Genomic DNA, 12,524 nt, shown 5'->3' with positions numbered 1-12,524 from the left:
AACAGTCAGAAAAGTAAGATCTTTCCTTGGGCATGCTGGTTTCTATAGACGTTTCATTAAAGATTTTAGCAAAATTTCTAGACCCTTATGTAATCTACTTGCTAAGGATGTACCTTTTATCTTTACTGATTCATGTCTTGTGGCATTTGAAAAACTAAAGCAATTGTTGACATCATCACCCATCATTCAGGCCCCAAACTGAAGCTTACCATTTGAACTCATGTGTGATGCATCTGATTATGCAGTAGGAGCAGTATTAGGACAAAGAGTTGATTGAATTCCCCATGTTATTTATTATGCTAGTATGACATTGAATAATGCACAGTTGAACTGTTCAATTACTAAAAAAGCAATGCTAGCAGTAGTGTTTGCATTAGAGAAATTTCGATCTTATCTCAGTGGTTGTAAAATAATTGTGTTCACTGATCATGTTGCTCTTAAATATCTTCTCACAAAGAAAGATGCAAAAGCTAGACTAATTCGTTGGGTGTTACTTTTACAGGAATTCGACTTGGAATTTAAAGATAAGAAAGGCACAGAAAATGTCGTGGCGGACCATCTCTCTCATCTCCATTTTGACACAATTACAGAATTATTACCATTGAATGAGTCATTTCCAGATGAACAATTGATTAGTGTGGAAGTATTACCTTGGTATGCTGATATAGTTAATTATCTTGTTACAGGTCAATTTCCAGAGCATTGGACCAAGCATGACAAGGCCAAATTTTTTACAGAAATAAAGAATTTCTTTTGGGATGACCCGTATTTGTTCAAATATTGTGCAGATCAAATTGTTAGACGATGTGTCCCAGAAAGTGAAATTTAAAATATCCTTTCATTCTGCCATGAGCAAGCTTGTGGAGGCCATTTCAGCGCTAAGAAAACAACGACTAAAGTTTTACAATGTGGTTTCTATTGGCCAACTATATTTTGAGACGCTTACACTTTTTGTTCTTCATGTGAAAGGTGTCAACGAATGGGGAGCATTACACGAAGGAACATGATGCCACTAAATCCAATTTTAGTGGTTGAGATTTTTTACGTATGGGGTATCGACTTCATGGGACCCTTTCCCCCTTCTTTTGGCCATCAATACATATTGGTTGCTGTTGAATACGTATCAAAATGGGTAGAAGCAATTACATGCAGAACCAATGATCACAAGGTGGTGATAGGAATTTTGAAAAGCAACATTGTTTCACGCTTTGGATTCCCTCGAGCGATAATCAGTGATGGTGGTGCCCACTTTTGTAACAAAGCATTCAAAGCTCTTTTGACAAAATATTCAATTACTCACAAAGTGGCGACCCCATATCATCCGCAAACTAGTGGCCAAGTTGAGATCTCCAATCGAAAAATAAAGCACATATTAGAAAAAACGGTGAAGCCGGACAGAAAAGATTGGTCATTAAGACTTGATAATGCCTTATGGGCATAAAGAACGGCTTTCAAAACCCCGATTGGGATGTCACCCTACAGGCTAGTGTATGGAAAAGTTTGCCACCTACCTGTGGAACTCGAGCATCGTGCATATTGGGCTATCAAGAAATTCAACTTTGACATGTAGCAAGCCAACTCAGAAAGAAGATTACAACTGGCAGAACTTGAAGAAATTCATAATGACGCATACGAAAATGCCAAGATTTACAAGCAACGAATGAAAGTCTTCCAAGACAAGCAAATTATGAGAAAATCGTTCACTCCCGGTCAGAAAGTGTTTTTATTCAATTATCGCTTGCACCTATTCCCAAGTAAGTTACGCTCTCAATGGTCTGGTCCCTTTATTGTTCATACTGTTTTTCCACATGGGGCAATTGAAATTAAGGACCCAAAGAACGGTGTCACATTCAAAGTTAATGGTCAAAGATTAAAGCCATATCTAGAGTACCAACCACATGGAGAAGACACCGAAATAAAATTGAGTGACCCACCAAATTTGAATTGATTTTTTTTCTTTTCGGTGGTTTGATTTTTCTTTCTTTCTTTTTATTATTCTTTTGCTAATTGAAATTATTTTTGCATAAGTGTATTTGTTTTACCATTAAGTTTTCTCTTATCATTGTTAATCATGAGTACCATACATAGACCGTTCCTCCTGAACATTCTTAAACCACTTCAACGTGTAAAATCTCATCTTAAAATGCAGATTTGATTTTGTAAAACACATCGCATTTGGGCTCTACAATCACCAGAGTTAGTAGCCTATGTTGAGGGTTTAGAAAGCCAACTCAGAGACATTGAGAGAAGTGTTTACGACATCCAATTGGAGCTTGAGGTAAATTCAATAAGAGGACGATTTTAATTTTCTTTGTGTGTTTTAATTTGTTTTTCTGTTTGTGTGCTTTAGTTTGTTACCCCGGTGAAGTGGCAGATAACGGTACTCCGTGACAATCAAGTCGGTTACTTCAGTTTCCTATAATAACTGATATTCTGAGGCGAAGGTATGGACAGAAACGAGATTCTAGCAAAGCTTCACAAGCGATTCCCTTTACTTCCTTAGAATGCCCTCCTTACAATCTATAAAGCCCGGTCCGAACGCATGTAATTGCTCATGAGGAATAACATACCTGTTGACATCCGTTGGTTAATCGAGGCTAAAGTACGATTGGCAGGTGAGTTACCTCCAAAATTTATTGCATACATGCCTGGTTGTGGTAAAGGAAATTATGCAAGAAAACGACGAGCTCGAACAATTTCTGTTGCTTGTCATAAGTGTGCCAGAATGAATTGCGATAAAAATCCATGTTCTTTAGGAATGGTGTCTGATAACAGGGAAGATAAGATTCAATTCATTAAGGATGGCTTGAATAAGGAGTCATTAGATGATATCCTTCTGTCTCTTGAAACGCATCCCAATGGATATGTGCAAAGAGCGATTCTCCAGTTATGGCCATTATTCCAGAAAGAGCATGCACGATATAGTCTCGGGAATCTGACTATAAACGACCTTGTTTGCCAGTTTATAAGAAAACTGGATGGGAAGCCCATCCTCGACCCATAAAGGGTGTTCAAGCCGTTTCTGGACGTAAAACCAGAGGAAGATGTGAGCCACAGTCGCAACTACCTGTAAATATCCCTTTACTTCACTGTTATTTTATTTCACTGTTGTTTTATCATTTGCATTATTGTCTTTAATAATTTTATTTTATCATTGTTTCTTTTTCTTTTTACTGTTTTCTTTTTGACTCGCGCGCCATGTGCTTTACGCGTTATTTGACACTGACATGCCACCTCATACACAGCTGTGCCCCACTGTCATAAAGATTCTTAAATGTGATTTCTTTTTTGTCAAGCACTCACAAATTATTTTTGAGAAGTATCCTAATGGCAGCTACTCACAATAGACAATTCAAGAACATTTGTGTGCTTTCTGGATTTAACTATGGCAAACATAAAGAGTTTGTTGAAGCAGCCATAGATCTTGGTCGAAGCATAGCAGAGAGAAAATTACACTTGGTATATAGAGAAGGTAACCGAGGGTTATCAAAATTGGTCTCCGAAGCTGCTTTTGTCAGAGGAAGCCAAGTGTTAGGCATCATCCCCAGAGTCCTAAAACCTTTGGGCAGTTTGTCTGACTCATCAAATGGAAAAGAGTTAGTCGTCTCAGGTATGCAAGAAAGAATAACTGAAATGCTTAATCATGCTGATGCTTTTATTTTCCTTCCAAGAGATCTTGCAACACTAGAGGCACTTATCACACTAGCATCTTGGGCCCATCTGCACATTCACCAAAAACCCATCGGTTTGTTAAATGTCAATAACTTTTATGATGGCTTCATCACATTTCTTAACCATGTAATAAAAAACTATTTCATTCCTTCCAATGCGAAAAAGCTTTTTATTTGTGCTCACATTGCTAATGAGTTACGTGATCTGTTACAAGCTTATAGACCAGAACCAGACCCCCGGACCTTTGTGTTGGAGCGTCCAAATAATGACGGTAACAGTAGCCGCAGTAAGAAGTACAAATTAGATTTAACTCTCCGCTTGTAAATATTTTCTTCTGTGTTGCACCACCCAGGTGATGTCTTCTAAACTCTACTTCTTTCCTTTAAAACATTGAGGACAATGTTTCGTTCTGGTTGGGGGGAGGGAATAGTTGACAATTGTGGAATCTTGGTTAAGCTTTTACTGATTTTTTGTTGTAGAAACTAATTGTTGCTAACTTTTTGTGTTGAAGATGGCTGAATATGGAGTGTAGTGACTCTAGAAACGCATCTTCATCGTTTGAAAAAAAAATAAAATTATTTTCTTCCTCTTTTTAATTTCTCCTTTATAAATATACATTTTTAAATTTTTGAGTCGAAGATGGCTGAATATAAAGTGTAGTGCCTCTAGAAACGCGTCTTCTTACAAAAAAAAAACTATTTTCGTTTTCTATCATTTTAAGTGTAACTTTTCTAATTAATTTTTCTGCGTCATTTTTACATTTCTGCATGCATATTTTTCTTTCATGTTTAGAGTAGGTTGGGGGTAGGATGTTGTTTAAAAACAAAAAAAAATTGTGCGATTTGTTTTAACATTGGATGATATGATTAATTTCAAATTTTAGTATTTGTATTATCTTTGGTCTTAAGTGATGTTACGCTATGTTTGCTACTTTATATATTGATGTCGGAGACAAATATGAGTTGCTTGAAGGAATGAACATGTCATAAATAAGTGTCAAGTGAGTTTTTGAGCCTATCATTTTTCTTGGAGAGTAACCATTTTGTCCATTCTTTATACAGCTTAGCAGTTTATTATTGTATACATGATCTCTAGATTTCTTTTGAGTTAACCCTTAAAAAAAATTATAAAATTAAAAAAAACAAAAAAAAGAAGAAGAAAAAATGTGTATTGCTACATTCGGAGGCCCATCTAACTAGTAGATATAAAAGGTTATTTAGAGCCTAAAAGACGATGGAAATGCCATTTTTGATCTGTTTGAGCCTTTCTAGCCATCCCTTTTGTGAAATATCCATAGTTAACCATTTTGAGCCTTTTAAAAAAAAAGAAAAAAAAACCTTTTATTTGTTAAACTAATCATCGTGACCCACTCCGATTTGGAGTATTACCCGATGTCTTATAAAGTTCCATCACCTATTTATGTTTGAGAAAATTGTAAATAATTATTTTGTTCAATGATGTTGTGCCAAGCAAAAGCAAAAAAAAAGAGAAGAAAAAAAATAACAATAATAGGTGAAATCCACCTTGCAACTTCCAAAAAAAAATTCCTCTGCATTTTTCTCAAACATACATTTTGTTTTCCTTATTTACCTTCTTTGTTAACCATATCCCTAGCCTACGTTACGTCCTAATAAAAGTCCTTCTTGATTTTAGGAAACTATAGTCTGAAGTAGAAGCTAGTTATATAGGCTAAAAAGATGTAGTGATGCATGAAAGAAAAAATAAATAAATAAATAAATTGGGTTGACTAGCATTTTTATTTGACTTGAGATCGTATTATTTCTAAGCTGAGGACATATTTCTTTCATCTAGTTGAGAGCATGTGATATCATTTTTTTTTATTATTTTCTCTTATTTACCATTCATTGGAGTGACTATTTTTATTGGGTTTAATTTCTTTGTGAGAGTGTCACTACTTCCAGTGAGATTTTGGGGTTTGACATATCATTCTTGAAGGTAGCTATGACAAAGTTTACTAAGCTGATTTATGTGGATGGTTGATGTGGGTGTGATGTTTTTTTAGACTTGAGATAATGCTTATACTTTTATTTGATTACTATCATTAGTCTAATTGAATAAACATGAGTGTTAATATATATATATATATATATTATTTTGGATTTAAATTTTGTTTTCGCTTTATTTGATAGGGACTAGCAATAAGCTGGTTAGGGGGTGTGTTGAGTGTTAGAAAATGTATATTTATAAAGGAGAAAATCGTCATTTTACACTTTAAGTTTTACTAACACCCTTACTTTTATGTATTTAACCTTCTTTTGATTTAATTCTGTGTGTTTTATTTTAATTAAGTATTTTATGTATTTTAGGGGCATTATAGTCATTTCACAATAAATGAGAGATCAAACGGCAAAACGGACATCACTTTTGAACTCAGGACGGTCGAAAACCTTAGGAGGAACATAAAAGAAAAAATGGCACTGTTCACATGTATGGTACTATTCACGTGTACGGTACTGTCTACGTTACTGTTCACGACACTGTTCACATAGACGGATCGATGATGTGGCATTAACCGATGATGTGGCATTGACTGATGAGGTGTCACGATCCTGTTGGACTAAAATTCTTATGTACTGTTGATGGTGACGCGGCAACATATCAGTGGACCAAAAATCTCGCGTACGGTACATGCATCACACAGGATAATTTTCAACCAAATCGCGTCGCTGTTCAACCCGGGTCAAACCGTGTTACTGTTCATCCACGTGGTCAAACCGCGTACTGTTGACTGATGACGTGGCGCAATTCTGAGCGTCCAAACTGTTTTTAATCCGATGGCCATGATTTACTCCATGTATCTATAAAAAGCTCACCCCCCCTAATTTGATAGCTCTGAATCCATTTTTGGGATCCATTTTCTGTAATTCCTTCTCCATCTTGTATTTTCTACGTATTTTAATAAATTCCCATTTTGCCCCTAGTTCAATTATAAGTAGCTAATTTTCTTTCAAGCTTGGGTTGAAGGTGAAGTCTCAACATGTGTCATGGGCTTTATTTGGTAAATTTATTTTCTCTTCCCCTCTAGTTTTTGTGGATGTTTTGACTTCTCGTCGACAAATAATAATAAGCTTGTCTAGATACCGCCCTGGTTTCACCGGCTCCCTAGTATAAGATTATTATTATTTGGCACGATAAGCCCTTAGCACCATATTGATTAGAGTGTGGTTCATGAGGTGTGGATTCCCCCCTCATGATTTAATTGGTATTAATAAGGAATATTTAGTCCATGGTGCATGTTGATACGGATCTAGATACTCAAGTACGTCAATTTAATAGATTTTCACTTCAATTTATTGTCGTCTTTTCAATTCCAATTTTAAAATAATCTAAGTCACTTTCACCACAAATCCAACCGCCCTCATACAGAATTAATTCTACATATAATTAAAATCCACCTCCTCGTGGGATCGACACTCGTCTCCATTAATCTATTTACAATAGATTCGTGCACTTGCAAGTTCAATAAAATTTGCACAACAACCTCCTTATACACCTCAACACATTGCTTCCGCCGAACGCTGTCATCGCCATATTGTCAAAACTTGCCTTACAATGCTTCATCGAGCATCATTGCCTTTATCTCTTTGGTCCTTTGCCTTCAAAACTGATGTCTATCTAATAAATCGACTTCCAACACCTATCCTGCAAAACAAATCACCCTTTGAGTGTTTATTCCATTCATCTCCCAATTCTTCTAAATTAAAAATTTTTGGGTGTTTATGTTATCCATGGCTTCGTCCATATAATACACACAAACTTGAACAATGGTCAAAAGCTTGTCTATTTCTTGGGTACTCTAATTTACACAATGCATATATTTGCTTTGATCCCATTGACCATAAATTCTATTACTCTCGGCATGTCCAATTCGTAGAAAGTATATTTCCATCTATGTCTACATGCACAAATCATGATAAAGTCAATAACCATACTCTTTCCAAATGTTGTTCCAATTCTGATTCTCCCAATTTGGAAAATTCTCTCAGGCACCCAATCACCCAGGATCCCAATATTCCTATTCCTAAATTTCGTCCCTTTCACACTCATCCCCCCAATTCACGTGATCCTTTTTCCATAAATACTCCAAATGGCCCAACTTCTACCACCTTTCATAGTCAATCCCATGATTCACGTGAACCAACCTCCATGCATAATCCAAATATACCTTTATCAATTGCGTCCAGCCCCACATAACCATCCCCTCCAAATTCCAATACTCATGAACCCATGCGAGTTTATGACATCCGCTTGTCGATGATCAATCTCTACCGACTACCACTCCCGAGACTTTATCTAACTCCTCCATCCATGAGTCGCTCCCTGGTAATAATTCTTCTCATCCAACTGAAAACACCAACACTCCACATCCTTCTCATCCAATGCAAACATGCTCAAAAAATAATATTTTCAGGCCAAAAACTATATTCACCCTTACTGCGACAAAGCATCCTATACCATTATCACTAGAACCCACCTCTGTCTCCCAAGCCCTTAAACAGAAAGAGTGGACAAATGCTATGAGTGAAGAACTGCATGCTCTTGCCAAAAATGGAACATGGGACCTAGTGCCTCGAGAATCTCATCACAATGTGGTTAGCTGTAAATGGGTTTTTCGAATCAAACGGAATCCTGATGGGAGTGTTGCTAGATATAAGGCTCGTCTAGTTGCCAAGGGATTCAATCAACGTCCTGGTTTAGATTATACTGAGACTTTTAGTCCAGTGATAAAACCCATAACTATTCGAGTTGTTCTATCTATTGCAATCTCATCTGGTTGGCCAATTAATCAATTAGATGTCAATAATGCCTTTCTTCATGGGCACCTTGATGAGGAAGTTTTCATGTCTCAGCCACCTGGTTTCATTGACCCCTCACGACCTCACTATGTATGCCGCTTGCATAAGTCTCTTTACGGCTTAAGACAAGCTCCTCGCGCTTGGTTCACCGAGCTTAAGAACTTCATTCTATCTCAAGGTTTTGTGAACTGTCACTCAGACTCTTCTTTATTTATTTATACTAACAAATCTATTCGTGTTTATTTTTTAGTCTATGTTGACGACTTGTTAATCACAGGCAACTCTATGACTCTCATTCGCCACATCATTACCGCTCTCTCTCACAAGTTCTCAATCAAAGACCTTGGGCCATTGAATTTCTTTTTGGGTGTAAAGGTGATTCCCACAAGTAATGGATTATTTCTTTCAACAGAAATACATCCATGACTTACTTGCTCAATTCAACATGGAAAGTATCAAAGAAACAGCCACTCCTCTTAACTCCACTACTCACCTCATCCTCAATGATGGCTCTCCCCCAATTGATGCCTCTCGGTATCGCAGCTTAATTGAAGGAATGCAATATTTATCTCTCACGCGTCCTGATGTTTCCTATGCAATCAATAAGTTAGCCCAGTACATGCACTCTCCGCGTCAAACTCATTGGACAGCAGCAAAACGGCTACTCTGATATCTCAAACACACTGTTACATATGGTCTTTATCTCCACCGTCATCGACAACTGACCTTGATAGCTTATTCTGATTCTAATTGGGCAGGAAACCGAGATGATTGCACATCAATATCAGCATATATCATTTTTCTTGGCGGTAACCCGATTTCTTAGTGCTCTAAAAAACAATGGACAGTTGCTAGATCCTCTACAGAAGTCGAATACCGCTCAGTTGCTTCAGCAGTAGCCGAACTTACATGGATTACAAATCTTCTCAGTGAGCTACGTCTCCAACTCCCTCTGCCACCTCGTCTATTATGTGACAATATAGGTGCCACATACTTGTGTGTCAATCCGATCTTTCATTCACGGATGAAGCATCTCGCCCTCGACTATCATTTTGTGCGTGAAAAAGTTTCAGCTGGCTCTCTCGAAGTTGCTCATGTCTCCACCAATGATCAACTAGCGGATGTCCTTACAAAACCGTTAGCTAAGTCTTGTTTTGCCTTACTTCGATTCAAGATTGGTGTCACTGATGGCACCATCTTGCGGGGGCATAAAAGGATAGAATCAATCTCCTCCTTAAATTAAGATGATTCACATGATTGTGCTTGACTTTAGGAGTAATCTCGGCAATTCCATAGACTAAGGAATCCTCTATAACTTTCCTTTTTCAGCTTCGTAAACTTGTGTACAGCTTCATGAACTTGTATATATAATTGCTTGGCTTTACAGTAATATATCATCCTTTTCACAATCTAGCTTCGTAAACTTGTGTACAGCTTCATGAACTTGTATATATAATTGCTTGTCTTTACAGTAATATATCATCCTTTTCGCAATCTCTGTCTCTGACTTTATAATACATAATGGATGAGACACAAGTTGTAAACCATTGGATTGATACACTTTGGATGGTGTACACTACACCTCGCATGTGTTGCAAATTTGTTATGGCTTATGCATGTCAAATGTAACCTCCTTATCCTCTCAAATTCTATGAATCTTCATAAAATTTATTTTACAGTTTGCATAACAAATCTAGTGGCATTAATCCTGCTTTCTAGCCTAATATTTAATTAGCTGGTATTGACTTAAGTTTTAGTTAAATATTAGAGAAGATGGGCTGATTGTATTATTTAAAAAATATTTCATCAAGTACGAGGAAAAGAATTCATTAAAGGTTTATAGTTTTTGCTGATCCTTGACAGTGCCATGTGATTTTCTTAGGACTCTGCCTTGTTTAATGTTTAAATTCTTGTGCTGATATGTTCAAAATCTCCCCTGGGGATTTCGGTCTTGTTGTGGACATTTGGTCAACAATTGTTTTCGCTCTCTTTTGTCCTATGCACTTCAGTTCCACGAGAAGCCACTTTATGAAAATACTGTGTCATTCTGGTACGTTCTTCGTAGGGACAATCTTTATGGGACTAGTAATAATCAATTACCTTTTTACTCTTTTTGTCTCCCTTTTTCTGATATACTTTTGTTTCTCTAGTTTGGGAGTGAGATGTAATTAGGGAAGGACCAAGCAATTAAAAACCTCTGAAGCAAATTCCCTTAACCATTACTATTTAAATTCCCTGAGGGTGAGGTATGGTAACAACTGTTTGTTGTCATTTGTGTGTTTGAGTTAAGGTCCATTTGGCGAAGACATTTACACCAACGATATCTTTCCTTTTGGTTTGCAGGATAGCTATACTGCCGCCATTGATTATTTAATTCTTGCCAGGGAACTTGGTATTCTCTGTTTATTTATTTACAGTAGCTGTAGGTTTTTCTATGTAGACGACTATATTTTTGTTGTACATAATTTCTTGTATCATATATTCTACTGATTTTTTGGTTTCACTGATTTGCAGGTCTTGATTGTGAGATTGATAATGTTTGCTTCCATGTTGAAATCATCTACTTGTTTTTCTATTAGTCTTATACATGCTGGTAAAGGCCATATTTTTTAGGCCTGAGCAAGCTTATCTACCATGTTGGTTACTTTCATGATGTAGTTTTGAACATTTCCTATTGTACAGAGATGAAAGTGATCTTTCTACAAGGGATTGCAAAAGCTAGTTCAAGCATTGTCAAAATGCAGGGTGCAAATTGATAAGCTTTCTCTCCATGTAGAGGTTAGTTTCTTGTTTACACCAATTAAGTAATTTGGTGTTGTAGCATAAGCCCCCAACATATACACATCCTCACTAACAAAACGAGAAGTATGAAAGATTAAAGAAAAGGAAGCTCACAGACATCACGCCCTCATTTTCATATGCACAATAGAAAGGAAAGGGGAAAGTTCTTGGTATCCTTTTTGCTTTTAGCTTTTCCTATTGATTTGGCTTTTTAACCTCTTTTTGATAGAAGTCCCTGTTTTTGTGGACAGTCCCTCTTCTCGTGTGTGTATATCAATAATTCTTTCCTTATAAGGACCAGCACTTTTTTTATTATAAGGGAGTGAAAGAAGATAGAGAGGGGGTGGGTGGAAGAGGAAAGCAAAAAATTTCAATGCACTAAATGACAAACATTGAAGTTCACTTTTTAAAATAAAAAAAAAAATTGTCCTAATGATAAAAGAAAGATATATGTATAAACTCTCCAATATATTTTTCTCTTTCATGCATAGCCCTTTAAGAACAATGAAATCATGCGATGTGGGTTGCAATACAGTCTACTGAGGTTTACAATCTTTAACTAGACCGTCCACTTTCTGGATATAGTTTTTTTTGTTATTTTATTTATTTATTTTGGGAGAAGAGATGGTCTAGAGTTTCATCTCTCTAATACTATGTTGATGTAGGACAGATGTCAGGAAAGAAAGGGAGAGAAGGGGAGGAAAATGGGCGAGATACAAAATAGTAAAAAGTAGATGAAAGATGTCAAAAAAAAAGTAAAATGGAGTAAGAGAGAGAATTGGGGAGATAACCAGTATTAATTATCAAATAATGATGAACATAACACTAACAGTAGGTTTATATCCTATCTATAGTGGTCAAAGTTCTCATAAATTAGGAAACCTTATAGAAAAGGAGAAAATTAATTCAAAAAGCAATTCAAATCTCAAAAATCCCTACAATATTACTTCGTTGTCAATGCAGATCCCTATACTTCTATTCCTGACATCGCTTAAGAACTGCTTACAATTCAAGTAAATAACTAGAATAGTCTAATTGATCCACCAATTGAAAAGATATGTTGACTCATGCAAATGTCTTGTGCAGATTGCAGAAAAAATGATAGGTCCCAGTTATTACAATTGTTAGAAATAATATTTTCTGCTTATGGTGAGAAATAATCAAAGTGTTTTTATTGTTTTAATACTCTTCCCCTTTATTAATATCTTTGGAGCGAGAAATTCTAAAATACATCCGTTGTACCATATCAGCCAT

The 12,524-nt window shown here is 36.3% G+C and overlaps 1 pseudogene; it reads left to right on the top strand.

Moving 5' to 3' along the window:
• The window catches only part of LOC112095644, a 46,380-nt pseudogene that overhangs the window by 28,877 nt on the left and 4,979 nt on the right, over nucleotides 1-12,524 (top strand).

Source organism: Citrus clementina, unplaced genomic scaffold (genome assembly GCF_000493195.1).
Source record: "Citrus clementina cultivar Clemenules unplaced genomic scaffold, Citrus_clementina_v1.0 scaffold_1, whole genome shotgun sequence".
NCBI classification, from domain to species: Eukaryota; Viridiplantae; Streptophyta; class Magnoliopsida; order Sapindales; family Rutaceae; genus Citrus; species Citrus x clementina.
This window is presented reverse-complemented; position numbering and strand designations above follow the sequence as displayed.